This window comes from Nerophis ophidion, linkage group LG05 (assembly GCF_033978795.1).
Source record: "Nerophis ophidion isolate RoL-2023_Sa linkage group LG05, RoL_Noph_v1.0, whole genome shotgun sequence".
In the NCBI taxonomy this organism is placed as follows: Eukaryota; Metazoa; Chordata; class Actinopteri; order Syngnathiformes; family Syngnathidae; genus Nerophis; species Nerophis ophidion.
In genome coordinates, this window is record NC_084615.1 from 34,677,985 (window position 1) to 34,698,557 (window position 20,573).

At 40.3% G+C, this 20,573-nt stretch overlaps 1 protein-coding gene across 5 annotated transcripts in view; it reads right to left on the minus strand.

Moving 5' to 3' along the window:
* The window catches only part of eya4 (EYA transcriptional coactivator and phosphatase 4), a 132,683-nt gene that overhangs the window by 94,881 nt on the left and 17,229 nt on the right, over positions 1-20,573 (minus strand). Inside the window, exon 3 of one of the 5 annotated variants that reach the window (XM_061900656.1) lies at positions 18,379-18,513. The exons of the other annotated variants lie outside the window; for them this stretch is intronic. The gene's annotated coding sequence lies outside the window, so the exon portion shown is untranslated. The remainder of the gene's footprint in view (positions 1-18,378; positions 18,514-20,573) is intronic. 5 annotated transcript variants of the gene reach the window in all.

Sequence of the window (20,573 nt, forward strand, 5' to 3'; positions counted from 1 at the left end):
CCCCTACTCAATTCATCTTTGGAACCCCTCACTCCGGCCACCATCTTTACCAAACTGGAATGTACGCATCTCCTATCATCTGGTACGAATCAGGGAGGGAGATGAGTGGAAGACTGCCTTCAATACTCACCTAGGTCATTTTGAGTATAGGGTCATGCCTTTTGGTCTGACCAATGCTCCTGCTGTTTGTCAAGCCCTAGTTAACGACATCCTCAGAGACATGATAGACCGTTTTGTTGTCGTGTACCTGGATGATATCCTTATCTTCTCCAAGAACCTTCAGGAGCACCAACAGCACGTCCGGCTTGTCCTACAACGCCTTCTCGAGAATAGTCTGTTCGTCAAAGCTGAAATATGTGAGTTCCATTCTTCTTCTATTGATTTCTTGGGATTTGTTATTGAAAAAGCACATATTGAGACTGATCCAAAGAAAGTTAAAGCAGTGGTGGACTGGCCTCAACCCTCAACGTGCACTGAGTTGCGACGCTTCCTTGGATTTGCCGGTTTCTACAGACGATTCATCAAGGACTTTAGTAAGTTGGCCGCACCTCTTCATGCACTTACCATACCAATGTCCCCTTTCAGTGGAACCGTGAAGCAGGAATGGCGTTCTGGTGCCTCAAAAGAAGTTTCGTCTCTGCACCCATCCTTGTTTACCCAGACCCGGACAGCCCGTTCATTGTTGAGGTGGATGCCTCAGATTCTGGTATAGGTGCAGTTCTCTCCCAAGGCTCCAAGCAGGATAACAAGGTCCATCCATGTGCTTTCTTCTCCTGACGTTTATCTTTGGCTGAACGCAATTATGATGCTGGGAATCTGGAATTGCTCGCTGTACACAAGGCATTAAAGGAGTGGAGACATTGGCTAGAGGGAGCTAAGTATCAATTCCAGGTCCTCACGGACCACCACAATTTGTTGCATGTCCGGGTGGCCAAAAGATTGAACGACAGACAGGCACGATGGTCCCAATTGTTTAGTCATTTCAATTATATTGTTTCTTTCAGACCGGGCTTCCGTAATACAAAGGCTGATGCCCTCTCCCGTCAGTTCTCAGAGGAGAGAATTGACGATGCCCCGCTATCATTCCTCCCTCCAAAATTATTGGCATGGTCACATGGGAAGTGGAGGCTCTGGTCAAGGAAGCCCTGAAAGTTAATCCGGGACCCAAGGGAGGACCTCCCAACAGTTTCTTCGTCCCTCGTGACCTACGACCTGGAGTTCTGGACTGGGGACATTCCAGTTTTTTCACCTGCCATCCGGGATTTCAGCGTACCCTATCCTTCATCCGCCGGCGGTTCTGGTGGCCATCCATGGCCAATGATACCCGTGAGTTCATTGCTGCTTGTACCACTTGTGCCCGTAATAAGCCTTCCCACAGACCGCCGGCAGGACTGTTGCTTCCCCTTCCTGTTCCCAGTCGCCCATGGTCACACATATCTCTGGACTTCATCACTGGCTTTCCACCTTCCCAAGGTAACACCACTATTCTCACCATTATTGACCGTTTTTCTAAAGCCACACACTTCATTCCTCTACCCAAACTTCCAACTTCTTCCGAGACTGCTGACCTTCTCACAACTCACAAAGTCAGACTTCACGGCATTCCTGTGGACATCGTCTCAGACCGTGGTCCCCAGTTCACCTCCCGGGTGTGGCAGAACTTTTGCAAGGGAATTGGGGCTACGGTCAGTCTTACCTCTGGTTACCATCCTCAAAGTAACGGTCAAGCAGAAAGAGCCAATCAAAGTGTTGAGACCATGCTACGTTGCATATCCGCCAGACAACCATCCTCATGTTGCAAGTTTCTGTCATGGGTCGAATTTGCTTATAATTCTTTGAAGAGTTGGGCGACCGGGTTGTCACCTTTTAATTGCTCCTTAGGTTACCAACCACCTACGTGTATGTTTCCTCAACAGGAAATTGAAGCTGCAGTTCCCTTTCCCCATAAACACACCAAAAGATGCCAGCAAGTTTGGAAAGCCAACCGGGCTTCTCTTATTAAATCCGCTGAAAGAATGTGCCGCAGTGCTAATCAGCGACGCATCCCGGCTACCCCGTATTCTCTGGGTCAATAAGTTCTTCTACGGGCTAAAGATCTTCATCTTGAGGTACCATCTCGAAAACTCGCCCCCCGATTTGTAGGACCATACACTATTGAGGCCATAATAAACCCCACTGCTGTTAAAATTTGTTTACCTCCTTCAGTCAAGCGACATCCCTTGGTCCATGTTTCCCAATTCAAACCAGTTGCTACTTACCCCTTTTTTCTCCCGAACCCACCCTGCCCCTCCCAGGATTTTGGACAATGGAGACCCCATTTGGGCCGTGAAAAAGATTCTCGGGGTCTGTCGTCATGGTAGGGGGTTAGTTTATTTAGTTGATTGGGAGGGTTATGGGCCTGAAGATAGGTCTTGGATCCCTGCCTCCTACCTTGCTGACCCATCTTTTCTTGAGGACTTCTATCGGGCCAATCCAGGAGCTCTTTGGCGCTCGTCGGGGGTCTCGCATAAGGGGTGGTGGTGGTGGTGGGGCGCACTGTTATGACACACGCACAATCCGTTTTTCCATCTTCTGCGGGAGCACTCAAGAGCTCCACTCTGAGCGCGTCCAGACACGCCCCCACACGCGTCGTGCAGACTGCTCCCACACGCAGCCGGAGACGATCATTAATCAAGACACCTGGCAGTGATTACGGACGTCGTCGGAACGTTGCTATTGCTTGAAGTAAGCCTCTCGTATCTGACTCTCCACCAGTGATCTATTCCTGTGCTCGTTTTCCTCCTACCTTGTTTTTGATCTCCTTCGTCTCTCCTTCCTTCCACAGTCCCTGCCTCCATTCCCGCTGCCATCCTCCCTGGGACCCTGACTGCCCTCCTGATTCTTCAACACATTGCCTGGACTTAAGACGCTCTCTCCTGCCCCACGACCACGCCTGGACACCGGACTTCCTTTACCTTCTCCCTCTGGTTTTGGACGCCACCATCCAACACGCATGACAACATTCCTTACAGTATTTTCATATGTTAACTCCAGCACATAGTTCACACCCAAACACATAGTAGAATACACACCCTACGTAATCATAAATCACTCAATAAATAATTGAGTTGAACTTCCGCTGTTGTGCCGTCTCCTTTCCCCCCGTCTTCGCCTTAACAGGTCTTACTTAAAAATGCACGCATTTAGTTGTATTCAGTGTTTAAAAATATTATATGGCTCTCACAGAAATACATTTTACAATATTTGGCTCTAATGGCTCTCTCAGCCAAGAAGGCTCCTGACCCCTGGTGTATACCATCATTGAAGACTTAAAGGACCGCTCTATTTCTGACAACATTGGCACTTATTTCGTAGTGTGTGTGTACGAGTGTGTGTGTGTGTCTGTACGAGTGTGTGTGTTTCAATGGACACAACTGTCCATCCAGTCTGGATTTCATGCCTTTATCCACACTCACTACATTTCCATGCACTAAATTTAGGGGTGTGACGGTACGTGTATTTGTATTGAACCGTTTCGGTACGGGGGTTTCGGTTCGGTACGCCGGAGTACGGAACGAGTTTGTAAGCAAAAGTCTTCACAAGCTGCTCTGCTTTCTGCCTCTGTCTCCTACACAGCACCCAGCATTGACCCACCCACACAACCATCTGATTGGTTACATACAAAGCCAATCAGCAGTGCGTATTCAGAGCGATGTAACAGCCAACCAGCAGTGCGTATTCAGAGCGCATGTAGTCAATGCTTCAGCGTTGAGCAGACAGATGATTAGCAGGGGAGCAACGGACAGCGTACTCTCCCCAAATTGTAAAAAAAACACTTTCCAGTCACAACTACTACTAACATCACTATGAGCCCGTTGACCTTCTAAAAACTTAAATTGCAGCTCAGCTCACTCGCAGTTCTGGCTTGAGGTGAAGGCTAATTAGCTTTTAGCGTAACGTTAGCTCATTTTGCTCTGTGTGTGTGTGTGTGTGTATTTGGTAAATAAATAACCAAAAAATGTATGTTTTGTTGTTTTCTTACTGTACTGAAAATGAACCGAACCGTGACCTCTAAACCGAGGTACGTACCGAACCGAAATTTTTGTGTCCCGTTACACCCCTAACTAAATTAGTCTGATAGTTCCTTTTTTTGTATCTTTGTATCTACATATGAAGTCCCAGTGTCCATGTGCACTAATGCAACTATAGGTCATACGCCGTGTGTCGCCCGTACACTCGGATGGAGTGGGGAGACATCTGTTGTATCTGATGTCCCCTGTAATATCGACACAGATTACAAATATTACGTCTCTAATAGATATACTGATGTTGAATAGACATTTTAAGAAATTGTGCTACAAACTTGACGCTATTACCAAGAATATCTCGGAGCAGATGCAGGTCGAAGCAAAGAAAGACTGGCAGTAGAGAGTTGTTTTGAAGGAATTTTTGGACAGCGAATCAAGGAAACAAAACCTTTTAATGACTTGGAGTTCATTCAAAAGAGTCTGGATTGATGAAAGGACTTTTAAATCCTTAGGAAAAGACAGTGCGTGGCCCTGGCCGATATCGTTCCAGGTGAAGGTTGCTATTGTTCTGGACTATCTTGCCAGTTGTGTGACAGAGTTTTTGGTACTAATGCAGCGTGAAGAGGTTTGTGTATGCTTTATTATTTGCTTTGTAATATACCTTGTAATATTCCATCTCATTCATATATCGTTTGGGAGTCCAAAATAAGTCTGCATTCTCCATTTCAATTTTTATCCCATCGATGCACTTAAACATTTTCTTTGAATTTGTGGAGCAAATAAACAGTCTCCTCTACAATACAATTATTGCTATGTTTTTATTGAAGGGTATCTGCTTATATCCCACGCATTAAAACTGGCGCATGCGCAATACAAAGGGTCCCCTCCAGTGGCACACACCCACTCGAGAGATCTGGTTTTCAATCGCATAATCCAGGTGTGTTCGTAAGACTTTTCTAAAACCAAACACAATCAGATTAAGGTGTTTCCATGGGTTGTGGGATGCTTATTTGGAGCCAAACTATTTGAGAAATCGGACTAATTTAGTGCATGGACACATACCTATTGTCTATGTGGCAAAATGTGCTTGATATTATGGCAAATTAATGCCAAATTCATTTTCAGGAGCAAAAAATACAAAAAAAGAACTTGTTATTAAAATGTTGGTAATCTAGACAATATGGGTCCTATTAGGGCTGGGCGATATGGCCTTTTTTTAATATCTCGATATTTTTAGGCCATATCGCGATACACGATATATATCTTGGTATTTTGCCTTAGCACTGAATGAACACTTGATACATATAATCACACCAGTATGAAGATTCTATCTGTCTACATTAAAACATTCTTGTTCATACTGCATTAATGTATGCTAATTTTTTACTTTCATGCAGAGAAGGAAATCACAACTATGTCAATTGACTAAAACTGTATTTATTAAACAAATATTAAGCAGTAGCACAAACATTCATGTGATTTCCAAAACGGAAAGTGTAAGATTGTCAGAGACATTTTACAACAAGCTATTAGTGCACTTTTGTGCATGATGTCACTAAGATGACATATCAAAACCACACTAAATTAAAGTGCACTTTTTGTACACAACGCCACTACAATAGTTTAAAACAAATAAAGCACACTTTGTGCATGATGTCATACAAGATATTTCAATAAGTGTCAAATAAAAATGAGCTGCATAATAGAAAATCAAATAGTGTTTGTCCTTGGCTATGTGGTAGGTTACTACAGATGTTATTAAATTCTGTTGTTGACTATTTTTTTCATACAGTGTTGATCTTAAAATGTTTGTCTCTGTATTTTGATGGTGTGGGTGTGTGACACTTTTGTAGCAACGCTTTTGGCCCACACTTGACAAATTACGGTTGTCTGTTCGACATATTCCCACTTGAAGCCAAACCACCGCCAGACGATGGACCTCTTCCTGTTTTTCTTGGGAATTAATTATTTCTTCATTCGTACCTTCATTCTCTCGTATTACCACTCGCACGGCTGCGCTAGCATCACAGCTAACGTTACCCATGCAGCTAACTCTCTGCTCCGCGAGGGCGTATACGTACAGTATGTGACGTATGACGTGACAGTATGTGACTGTGGAAAGACGGAGCCGACAGCAGGGTAGGACAAACGGCGGCCCTACACATGATGGCGGCCAGGAGGCGGAGTGTGCGGCGGAGCGGAGAAGCGTGGCGCGCTTGGAGCGACGCTGCAGCAATCCGAGTCAGGTGCGTAAATGACACACCTGCTCTCAATCCCTGCATCCTCTCCTGCAGCATAAAAGGGGAGAAGGAGGACCAATCGTGGCAGAAGTAGAAGGAAAGAGAGACGAACAACCAGACGGAAAATCAGACGAGCGAGCAGACGAGGGAGAACCACGGAGAACCACGGAGCGACGAAGACCAGCACAGGAAAGACGGGCGACTGAAAAGGAGACCGGCGCGAGCAGAGAGGGACGCACTGAAAGAGCGACCTACTGACTGCGAGCGACTTTTATTTACAAAAATAAAGAGTCAAACCTGTGCAAGGCGATTTCCTCCGTTAATGATCCATGCAACCCACACGATGGCGGCAGGAAGCCGTTCACAGTGACGTATGTAAGAAGGTGCGCTTGTCTGTGAGAAGGAGACACAGGAAAGAGTGTGAAGAGCCTGCAGTGTAATGCCAGCAGCTAAAAGCAACTGCGTGAGAACGTATACTCGAATATCACAATATAGTAATTTTCTATATCGCACACAGACAAACCCGCGATATATCGTGTATATCGATATATCGCCCAGCCCTAGGTCCTATAAACCTAACTCATTGGATTGAGAACTCAATGCTGTTCCACTCTAATCTGTTAGGTGCCGGTAATTAGGGCTGGGCGATATATTGATATATGCGATATATCTCGGGTTTGTCTCTGTGCGATATAGAAAATGACTATATCGTAATATTCGAGTATACGTTCTCACGCAGTTGCTTTTAGCTGCGGGCATTACACTACAGGCTCTTCCCACTCCTTCTTGTGTCTCCTTCTCACAGCGTGCACAGTTGAGATCAAAATTATTCAACCCCCACACAATTTTGGTGTTTTAGCAAGTTGGACATTTATTCCGTATTTTGTTTATAGTCATATCAAATAAAGATGCATTAAATAGACAAATGCAACTTGAATTACAACAGTATATTTTGTAACATACCAAACAGTGTCATTTCTCTTAATATCTCATTGACAAAATTATTCAACCCCTTGAAGATCATAACTCTTAAGAACAGAATTTGAATGAGGTCTTTTCAATCAGGTGTTGAAAACACCTGTAGATGTGATTAGAACCATAACGAGCAACAATTAAACTGATTGAAAAAGACTGACGCTCAGCTTCTTGTAGATGGTCAATGGTGTATTTGCAACATGGTGAAGTCCAGGGAGTGGTCAAAGAAATCAAGAGAGGAGGTAATTTCCCTTCATAAGAAAGGATATGGATATAAGAAAATAGCAAAGACATTACACATTCCAAGAGACACAGTTGGGAGCATAATTCGTAAGTTTAAAGCTAAAGGCACAGTGGAAACACTACCTGGGCGTGGTAGAAAGAGGATGCTGTGTACAACTGCTGTCCGGTATTTGAAGCGTACAGTGGTGAAAAACCCCCAGGTAACAGCTGAGGAACTACAACAGGACATTGCAGAGGGGGGAACGCAGGTTTCGTCCCAGACAATAAGGCACGCACTACGAGATGAAGGCCTCCATGCCAGAACTCCCAGGCGCACCCCACTTCTGACTACCAGGCACAAGAAAAATAGACTCCAGTATGCCAAAAATCATCCGGACAAACCCCAAAGGTTTTGGGAAAATGTTCGATGGAGTGATGAGACAAAAGTGAAACTCTTTGGGCCTATGAATCAAAGTTATGTCTGGAGGACAAAAAATGAAGCTTACAAAGAGAAGAACACCTTGCCTAATGTTAAGCATGGTGGGGGGTCAATCATGCTCTGGGGCTGTTTTTCTGCCTCAGGTACCGGGAATCAAGGCCATTTATAATGCCTGTTTGGCATTATGAATTCTATTTCCTACCAGGATATATTAGCTGCAAATGTCATGAAGTCAGTGACGAAGCTGAGGCTTGGGAGACGTTGGACCTTCCAACAGGACAACAATCCCAAGCATACCTCCAAATCAACATCAGAGTGGTTGCAGAAGAAGGGCTGGAAGACTCTGGAGTGGCCTTCACAGTCACCAGACCTAAATCCTATAGAAAACCTGTGGTGGGACTTGAAGAAGGCAGTTGCAGCACGCAAGCCCAAGAATATGAATGAACTGGAGGCATTTGCCAAAGAGGAATGTAGATCGTTGCAAGAAGCTTGTGTCCGGTTATGTATCACGTTTGAAGGATGTAATTACTGCCAAAGGGTGTTCTACTAAGTACTAAAGATGCATGTAACTAGGGGGTTGAATCATTTTGTCAATGAGATATTAAGAAAAATGTCCTTTATTGGTATTTTGTAAAATACAGTGTTACAATTTAAGTTGCATTTGTCTATTTGACACATCTTTATTTGATATGACTATAAACAAAATACGGAATAAATGTCCAACTTGCTAAAACACCAAAATTGTGTGGGGGTTGAATAAATTTGATCACAACTGTAAGCACTGGTTCTTACACACGTCACATACTGTCGAGTCATACGTCACATACGTATACGCCCTCGCCCAGCAAAGAGGTAGCAGCGTGGCTAACGTTAGCTGTGATGCTAGCGGGGTGTTGCTACGAGAGAAAGAAGGTGCGAATGTGGTAACAAAAGAAGGAAGAATTAATTCCCAAGAAAAACAGAACGGGGTCCATCGTCTGGCGGTGGTTCGGCTTCCAGCGAGAATATGTCAAATAAACAACTTTAATTTGTCAAGTGTGGGGCACAAGCGTTGCTACCAGAAGTAGCATAACTGATAATATGTAGCATCGTTTGAAAAGTCACCTGCTAATAACTTTAAAGGCCTACTGAAATGAGATTTTCCTATTTAAACGGGAATAGCAGGTCCATTCTATGTGTCGTTCTTGATCATTTTGCGATATTGCCATATTTTTGCTGAAAGGATTTAGTAGAGAACATCGACAATAAAGTTTGCAACTTTTGGTCGCTAATAGAAAAGCCCTGCCTTTACTGGAAGTATGTGCGCGGGACGTCACGAGTTGCAGGGCTCCACACCTATTCACATTGTTTTTAATGGGAGCCACCAGCAGTAAGAGCAATTCGGACCGAGAAAGCGACAATTTCCCCATTTATTTGAGCGAGGATGAAAGATTTGTGAATTACGATATTGATAGTGAAGGACTAGAAAAAAAAGAATTATATATATTTTTTAAAAGCGACGGCTCCGGACGGCGGAACTGTGAGCATTTCAGATGTAATTAGACACATTTATTGGATAATTCTGGAAGATCCCTTATCTGCTTATTGTTTATATAGTGTTTTAGTGAGATTTTAAAGATTTTAAAGACATATCTCGAGGTCGGATGGCTGCGGTGAACACGCAGTGTCTCAGAGAGAAGCCGAGGAGCCAAGCTCACAGCTGCCTTTTTTTGACATGACAGCTGCTGCAGGACGACGAATAATCCATTGATGTCTCCGGTAAGATATATATCACAATTTCCCCATCCAAAAACATGCTGGTTGACGTAAAGAAACATGTTCGCTTGATCGCTCTGTGTTAATGCTTCACAACGGCTGTGTCTCGGTGCTAAAGACAGCTGCATTCCACCGCTTTTCACCAACAGCATTGTTCTTTAAAATGTTGTTTTTGACAACCATCTTACATTTAGTCTTAGTTTTAGTCTTTTGGACTAAAATGCTTATTAGTTTTAGTCACATTTTAGTCATTCTTATATGTGATAGTTTTGGTCCAGTTTTAGTCGACGAAAACTCAAAAGGGTTTTAGTCTCGTTTTAGTCGATGAAAAGTCAAAAAGGTCCTAGTCTAGTTTTAGTCCAAAAAAAAGAATAAAAAATATAAGTATATAAGTATAGTCTTTAAACAAATTAATTTAGGTCAGTAAGTATTGGAGATTGCTGTTGGGCAGTGTCACACATAAGTTGTGAAAATAGCAGCAGATCTATAAGTTCAACCCATTGTATGCTTGCAGATCTGCTATTTTCACAAATAATAACAATAAAGGAATGGATTCAGACATATAAGGTTTCCACCCAACAGCACATTTCTGATCCAAGGATTGTGTATTACACACAGATAAAGTGGTAACAGGGGAATCAAAGTTCATTACTCCAAAAAAGCCAAAAAACAAAAAACATTGTACGTCAGCAAATGTGGCTTTATTTCTCAGAATTTGGTCAAGTACAATGAACATAAACATGCCCAAAATATGAGTGATGGATGAGGAACACATGCTCAACTTGGCCCTGTCTGCCAGTGCAATTACAACAGATATCATACAACCCCACTCTATCTTTAATTTGTGCAAACCATGTAATAAAAATAATCAATTAATTCCTGAGGCACAGTGAGGTAGGTTGTAAGTTATACCAGAGAGTTATCCTGTACATACTTGAAAGTATGAAACAAACATGTTCTTAAGTTTTTGGAACAAAATAGACCACCCTGTAAATACTGTAAACACTAGTAAATTCAATAAATGAAAACAACAACAACAGTGTTTAATATGAATTAGAGGGGGGCCTGTCTCATAACAAGAACAAACTTAATATCACAATCACATATCTGTATCTGTACTAATAAAGCTAGCAGACTCTACGTATAACAGTAACTCGACCTGTTTAACATATCAAGTTACGTGCTGACAGAACATACTCACAAAGAGATAACCACACCGTCACTGAATGTAAACATGCTGCTAAAGTAACACACACATAGTGAATTGACGTTAGCGTAACAAAAGCTAACTTTAGCCTGAAGTTAGCAGCCCATTTGCACCAGGAGTATGTGGAAAACGTACTAATGTATTAGCTTACTATGACATTTATCGATTATGTAAACATCATTTGTAACTTATCTTCGAAAAAATATCCTTGTGGCGAGCCTTAAGGTCCCGCTTAAGGTTGGTCGTATTTTTTCCGCATATTTTGTGGCCACATTTGTCACCGTCTTCCTTCACAATACACTCTGTTTTATTATCTGCTGGGTTATATTTCAAATACACCCATATGTCGTCTCTACGTTTGCGACCACCGAGCCCCTGTGTTGAAACTGCCGCCGCCATCTCTGTCCATTGCCTGATGAGTAACAACAGTCTGACGTGTTGAGCACGTTGTGCGCTGCATGACCAAACAAGGATAGAATGCAGCAGCCTGTTGTAGGCAGCAGCAGATACTTTTTAGGTTTTCATTGACACACCCAATAAACAGAAATGTCATGCATTTTAAACGTCTGACAGATTACCCACTAACATTTTCGTCCGTTCTCGTCTCGTCAACGAAAACTCACACACGTCTCATCATGTTTTCGTCATCAGAGAGACATGTTTATCTCGTCACCGTCTCGTTATCGTCATGAAAAAAGTGGCGTCAACGAAATGATTTCATCATCGTCATCGTTGACGAAAACAACACTGGTTCTTTATAGTCTCCATTATTAAATGAACATATTGCAAAAGATTCAGCAACACAGATGTCCAAAATACTGTGTAATTGTGCGATTAAAGCAGACGACTTTTAGCTGTGTGTGGTGGAGCGCTAATATTTCCTTACAGTCCGTGACGTCACGCGTACGCCTCATCATTCCGCAACGTTTTCAACAAGAAACTTGCGATAAATTTAAAATTGCAATTTAGTAAACTATAAGGGCCGTATTGGCATGTGTTGCAATGTTAATATTTCATCATTGATATATAAACTATCAGACTGAATGGTGGGTAGTAGTGGGTTTCAGTAGGCCTTTAATAAATACAGTTTTGGTAAATTGACTCAGTTGTGATTTCCCTCTCTGCATGAAAGTTTAAAAGTAGCATATATTAATGTAGTATGAAGAATAATGTTGTAATGTAGACACATAGAATCATCATACTGCTGTGATTATATGCATCAAGTGTTAATTCAAGGCTAAGACAAAATACAGAGATATATATCGTATATCGCGATATGGCCTAAAAATATTGCGGTATTAAAAGACCATATCGCCCAGCCCTACCGGTAATACACATTACAAAGTAGTGAGCAACAGTCACGCATCGAAAGGTAATCAAACTTCACTGCCTCACTTTGAAGTGCAAGTGGACTGTAACAGCGGAAAGTAAACACACATTTCTTGATTTGAACCGAAATATGATATCTTATTCCTTGCATAAACCTGCTAATTGTGGTAAAAACATAACTACTTGCCTTTCTGCAATTTATTAGAGGAATAAAAACTCTTAAATGTACCCTTGCTCTGAGAATGGCTGCACAAAAAACGATTGTTAGCTGTCAACTAAACATAAATCTTGCACGAATTATTGTCCACAAAGGTACTTTAACTTATTAACTTTATATTAAAGCATATGTCTATGCCTCAACCAGGATCCCTCTCCATTCGGGGAATACCAGGGCTTTTTCTGCGACACTCCTGTCAAGTGCAAACATGCCTTGTCGTTGGGCAGATGGTGGTGGCAATTCTCAGGCTCGAATTTAGCTACCGGCGTTACATGTATGTGTCTGCGTGAGTGGGACTGTATGGGGCTGTCGGGGTGCAACCTGACCCCCTTCGCCTTGTCTAACTTGGTCTGTGCGCACTAACTGGGACAGCTGCCATACTCTCTGCACTCTGTCTCACGTACAGTATGCCACACGAAAACAACAAAAACTTAAATAACTCTACCTTTTATCCATCCTTCTGAGAACCATCGTCCTCAGTAGTGGACATTTGTTAAGATCTATAAAGTCCACTGCAGAGGTGGACTAGATTGCCACTATATATGTGGCGGTGGGAGCATGACATCATCAATTAAATGGTCTCCTCATAAATTTGATTTGCAATTATGCACGTTTTCTTTAAAAAGGCTGAACAAAATGTTTGATGTATATGTAAAAGTAAATATGTGATATAAGTCATTAAATTAAATGTTTTGTATGTTTGTACTGTGGAACAACAGCTCAATTTTTGTTTCATCTTACCACAGAACTTTCCTCCAGAAGGTCTTTGTCCATGTGATGTTGGATGAAACAAAAATTTTGCTGTTTGGCCACAATACCCAGCAATATGTTTGGAGGATAAAATGTGAGGCTTTTAATCCCAGGAACACCATCCTATCGTAACGCATAGGGTGGTAGTGTTATGCTTTGGGCCTGTTTTGCTACCAATGGAACTTACTGGAATTTACAGAGAGTAAATGGGACAATAAAAAAGGAGGATTACCTCCAAATTCTTAGGGACAACCTAAAATCATCAGCCTGGAAGTTGGGTCATTGACGCAGTTGGGTGTTCCAAAAAGAACCCAAACACACGTCAAAAGTGGTAAAGGAATGGCTAAATCAGGCTAGAATGAAGGTTTTTGAAAGGCCATCCCAAAGTCCTGACTTAAATATGTGAACAATGCTGAAGAAACAAGTCCATGTCAAAAAACCAACAAATTTAGCTGAACTGCACCAATTTTGTCAAGAGGAGTTGTCAAAAATTCAACCAGAAGCTTGCCAGAAGCTTGTGGATGGCTACCAAAAGCGCTTTATTGCAGTGAAACTTGCCAAGGGACATGTAACCAAATATTAACATTGCTGTATGTATACTTTTGACCCAGCAGAGTTGGTCACATTTTCAGTAGACCCATAATAAATTCATAAAAGAACCAAACTTCATGAATGTTTTTTGTAACAAACAAGTGTGTGCTCCAATCACTCTATCACAAAAAAATAACAGTAGTAGAAATCAATGGAAACTCAAGACAGCCATTAAATTTTGTTCTTTACAAGTGTATGTAAACTTTTGACCACGACTGCTCATATACACACACATCGATCCATCCACACACACACACACACACACTTATATATATACATATATAGATATATACATATAAATACACATATATACGTATATATATATATATATATACACATATATACACATATATCTATATACACACACACGTGTATATGTATATATATATATTTATATACACGTATATATATATACACATATGTATATATATATATATACACATATATATATATATATATATATAAATACACATATATATATACATATATATATATGAATACACATACATACAGACACATATATATATACACACACATATATATATATATATATATATATATATATATATATATATATATATATATATATATATATATATATATATATTAGGGGTGTGTGAAAAAAATCAATTCAAATACGAATCAAATTGAATATGTTGTGCGATTCAGAATCGATTCTCTTTTTTACAAAATCGATTTAAAAAAAAACATATATATATATTTTTTTTAATCAATCCAACAAACCACTACACAGCAATACCATAACAATGGAATCCTATTCCAGAACCAAACATGACACAGCAACACTCAGAACTGCAATAAACAGAGCAATTGAGAAGACACAAACACGACACAGAACAAACTAAAAGTAGTGAAACAAAAATGAATATTATCAATAACAGTATCAATAATTTCAGCATAGCAGTGATTAAAAATCCCTCACTGACATTATCATTAGACATTTATAAAAATAAAAAAAGAACAATAGTGTCACAGTGGCTTACACTTGCATCGCATCTCATAAGCTTGACAACACACTGTGTCCAATATTTTCACAAATATAAAATAAGTCATATTTTTGGTTCGTTTAATAGTCAAAACAAATTTACATTATCGCAATCAGTTGATAAAACATTGTCCTTTACAATTACAAAAGCTTTTTTTAAATCTACTACTCTGCTTGCATGTCAGCAGACTGGGGTAGATCCTGCTGGAATCCTATGTATTGAATGAATACAGAATCGTTTTGAATCGGAAAAATATTGTTTGTGAATCGAGAATCGAATCGAAAAATATCGATATTTTATCCAATCGTGAGCCCAAGAATCGATATTGAATCGAATCGTAGGAAACCCAAAGATTTGCAGCCCTAATATATATATATATATATATATATATATATATATATATATATATATATATATATATCCATCCATCCATCCATTTTCTACCGCTTATTCCCTTTCGGGGTCATGGGGGGTGCTGTATATATATATATATATATATATATATGCACTCAAGTGTCAATGCTAAATCAGACCACTAATCCTGTCAAACTGATAGTTGACATGCAGTCAATATTAGTAAGCATCACTTGGAATAAAAACATAAAAAAGGTAACACTATTTCGCCTCAGCTAAACAAGTACGTGACAACAGGTGGAATGTGACAGCTAAACAGGCTAAAAGCAGCATTAGTAAACACTCTGGGCTTTAACCCAAATCTCGTTCTAGCTCCAGGGACCCCAGACGGCGGGTTGGCCCTCGTACCGCAACCCAGATGACGCGCTGTGGTGGTTCTGTGGTTTGTGGGAAACGGGTGGTAGAGAAAGGAGGAAGTGGAATGGGGACACGGGACTTTAAAAGGGTAGCAGCAGGGAGAGACGAGGGTGGGGGCGCATTTGGGATCATGTATCAACAGACAACTCTCCGAAACTTTGAGTGTGATTGTGAGGTCTCTTTTCTTGGTCATCTGAGACACGCCTTATCAATATACGAATGAGCTACTTTCAGTTCGGATATCGAACGTTTACTTCATGTTCACTTAAAGTTGGTTACATAACAGTGATGCTCCAAATGCTGCTAAAATGCCAATAGGACAACATGTTTACTGAAAGCCGATACTGTAATATGATAAGTATACATTGTTCATTTAGTGAACGCTTCCTTTGGCCCAGCTTAACATATAATCATGTTTTGTGATGCCTCCCTGCCCTCAAGCATCCCGCATACAACTTTTACTCACCCAAATATATCACTGTCAATAAACCCAATACCAGTGGAAACACCCCTTAACTTGTAAAATACACCAAAAAGTATCACTAGAAACTTTTATAAATATCATAATAGGACCAGCTAAACCAGAACTTCTCAAGAACTGCAGTATCTCAGTTTTTGTAGATAATTTGTTCTAAAATGGTCCCACAAGGACCGATTGGTACGAAAACTGAAGCAAGGATGTAAATCCAATTGATCTGTTCTAGATATGCAAACATTTTAACAAAGAACACATTTAATAGAGAATAGACCACATGCAAAAAACAATGTAAAATAAATGTAAATTATGAATAAAATTGAAAAAGGAACATTTAACTAGGGATTTCTAACTTTTTCACTGCTGATACGATACCAATATTAAAAGCCTTTATCAAGTGAAATTGCTCAGAGAACAAAAAGTCGGAATGAAAAACACTAACCTACTTATAATTAACCGTCTGGAATGGACTTATGCTGTCTTTATAGGGTAACTGCACTATAAGAAAAATGTCTATCATTCACAATCCTTAAACAAGACAAGAATACATATAGTCGTGGTAAATTTTTACATACACTTGTAAAGAACATAATGTCATGGCTGTCTTGAGTCTCCAATAATTTCTAAAACTCTTTTTTTTTTTGTGATAGAGTGATTGGAGCACATACTTGTTTGTCACAAAAAACACTCATAAAGTTTGGTTCTTTTATGAATTAATTATGAGTCTACTGAAAATGTGACCACATTTGCTGGGTCAAAAGTACACTGTACATGCAGCAACATACATTTTCAATTTTGGTGATTTAGAAAAGTTATTATTAAATCAAATTACCTTCATGGCATGGCCTCTTAACTTCATGTGAGTGATTATTATTGACAACACCTGTTGACCATTTAAATAGGGCTCCTGTGATGCAGTCCTTAGACTCGGTTACAAATGCGACAATGAGAAAGTCAAAGTCTGTACTTTAAGTTTTTTTTTTTTTTATGCATCCTATCTCGTAAATAAACACTTGAAAACGTCATCTAACAATGGATATTATATGATTTGCTTTATTCTGCCTAAAAGCACTTCAAAAATATTCAAAAGCCTCCCCCACTGTTTTATATACATGCTGTGAGTTTATATGTGATGTAGTAACAAGTACATTCATAATAACGTGTAATATTTACGTATTCATTTCACAGACGCTTTTCAACGTTAACGTTTCCTTTCAACAACAACAAAAACACTACTGCTCATGGCAGACGTCATGAGAGACAACAATGAATACTTTAGGACAAATGATGATTCGTAAACTTATATTTTCTAACCTGAATATAAGTATGATGAGCTACAAGTTTTAGAAGCTGTGTGCTAACCAGATTTAATTTGAATGAAACACATGTAGCATTATTGTTAAGTGCTAAACAAGAAATACAAACTAAACTACGAACATAACGAAACAATCACTTACTGTTCAATGTCTGCTCTAACTGGGATGCCAACTGATGGAATGTTCATAACTTCTCATTTAGATGAATAATTCATAATCAACAACAAAAATAAATGAAAAGCAGCAACAGCTCTGTATGTTAATATAATACTGTGGTTGGATAAGCTGTGATCATGGCACTTCTAAAAATAGTTTGCGTTTGAGCTCATAATAACAACATTGATAATTATTCAGGTCACGAAATGTAACTGAAGTATTGTTGGCGGTTTTTGGATATTTTGTAGAAGGCTTTATGGGCAAAACAGTGTAGTTCTATTCTCTGCATCGTTAGCCACCTTGTACTGCATGTACTTTACAAATTATAATGCATTAAACAAACATAGGGATTGTGAATGATAGGCAAAAAAAAAAAAAAAAATGCAGTTCCCTTTTAAGTTGAAGTGGAGTGGTAATTAATTTTTGTCAACATCTACAGGCCACAATCATGGAATCATTAAAATCTTGACGCAGGAAGTTGAATGATGCGAACTCGTTTGTGTACTTTGTATCTGTAAGTATTATGCAACTAAGATTATTTGATACTTCTTTATATTGACAAATGCTGTGTTTTCCTTTATATTGTTCAATTAATGATACTCCATAGTTCCTAAATATGTCCAGCTTTTGTGCTATTGTGTGCTTAGCTGTTGTGTAGCTGGTAGCTACTCATAGCCTATAACCTACCGTGTTTACCTTTTATAAAACGATACTAAAACACAAGAAAATACCAAACGTGTGCTTATTGGAGAACATTTAGATATTAAGATGGCTGTCCATCTTTGCAACGTGCTGTGTTTGTGCTTGTAATACAGCACTTATATAGGCGATATGAAATGCAAACCGATATAAACATATACTTGTTTTTTTGCTCATATCAGGCTGTTATCCGATGTCAATATCGGATTGGGATGCCCTTACATTTGCCTTGTTGAAAATCCTTGTTGGCAGAAGATGGCGGAGTGGAGCAGAAGGGCGGGAGTGTGGGGAGCCACACGGACCACCACCTACCTCAAAGTGCCGGTCATCACAACTTTAATGGAGGAAAGCGACTTCCTGGTAGGAATTGAGAACAATCAAACACTGGCACGTTTTGCAATAAACACACAAATTGGACCCACACAGTGTATTAATGACACGGAAAGACTGAGTCACCAATGCGTGGGATTCTTTGTTTGGACACTTGATTTAGCGGAAAGATATGCAGGCACACTGACTAATTTGTTAGGTGCACATGTATGACCATAACTAAGATGGCATACAAGAACTGGGGCAAACTTGCCATGAAATTGTTTACCTCGCAGCCTAGAAGATCAACATAACCTTAAGTATGGGATATCTTCCTGGCAGCATTATTTTGCTATATGCAACAATGTCATGGAAACTAGGTGTGCAACCATTTGTTAACAATAATGTGAAATAAAATATGCTATTGCTGACAAATTCATTTGTCAACAACACAGATTTTTATTTTACCCTGTGGGCTGGGTAAAATAATCAATTTGATCAATTATGGATCGATATAATTACATTTTTAGCAATATTGAGTGTGAATGTTGTCTGTCTATCTGTGTTGGCCCTGCAATGAGGTGGCGACTTGTCCAGGGTGTAACCCGCCTTCCGCCCGATTGTAGCTGAGATAGGCGCCAGCGCCCCCCGCGACCCCAAAGGGGAATAAGCGGTGGAAAATGGATGGATGGATGGATCACGAAGCATAATATCGATTATCCACACGCCACACCCATCGCAACCGGGTAGGCTAACTCTGACATTAACTTGACCCGCCAGCTGAAAGGGGGCCCCCAGATAACTACTATTTTTGGATTCAAATCTAACAACAACAAATTTCTGATTCTATGACTGAAAAATACAATGACTGTCAGAATAATCTCAAAGACACTGTCAGAATCACACTTAAGGGCCACCACCCAGCAGCACAAAATGGTTCATATGCACACTGCAACAGTGTCAATGACACAGTCCTAGGAATCCCCCTCAAGGAGGCCCCTAGCAGCAGCCACAAGGTCTGAGCATGACCTCTCGTGACATAATGTTATGATCTCTGAACTTTTGATTTGAACCAAAATTACCTGACCCCCAGGAAGCCAGAAACAAAAGAAAAAAAAAAGATGAGGAAGAGAAGAAAAGACTGCGGTAAGACTTGGCTATTTTGGGGCCTTTATCGCCACTTGCCATTTTAACACTGAAACTACTGCATGAATCGCAACATACCCCCCAAAGGCGAACATCACTTTTTTAAAATTATATATCTATGTTGTGAATCAATCACAATCCCTATGTAAGACAAGAACACATATATTTGTATTTTTTATGAATTCTAATTTGTAATATACAGTAAGTATGAGGGGGCTAACAATGCAGCCAAGTACACTATTCTGCACTAGTACACTAGCAATACTCCATTTACATCTCGTAACCTGAATGTAAACCAAGTATTAACGATTTTGTTATTATGCGCGCTAACGCAAACTATTTTTAGGCGCGCCTTGGTCACAGAGGGCGTATGCTGTTATATTGACACATATTTGCAAACCCTCCCGGATTTTCCTGGAGACTCTCGAAATTCAGCGCCTCTCCCGAAAATCTCCCGAAATTCGAGCGGAGCTGGAGGCAACGCCCCCCTGACGCAATGTTGTGACCTTCTTAAACAAGACAATACTGCCATCTACTGTACATAGAATATAATGTAAATATATTCTATATTTGTTCTGAAGCCCACAGTAAAGAAACGTAACTTCATCACGTCGCCTGGTTATTGACTCCAACCCAATATATTACACCGTCGACAGGCAAAATGAAGAAATACGCTTGCAAGTTCCAGAAGGATTGGAAACAAGAATTTCAGTTTATCCAGGAGAGTTCGAAGGGGAAGGAGTATGTCGCCTGTAAATTTTGTAGAACACACTTCTCCATTGAACACGGCGGCCGAACGGATATTCAGCCATGAACGGTCAGCGAAGCACAAAGCGTCCGCAGCGCAGCATCGTTCACAACCCAGTATTATGGCCCACCTCGCAAAACGGAGACCCGATGGTGTATCTTATGCTGAGACAAAGATGGCTATGCTGATAGCTGGAAACAACATCCCGTTCTCA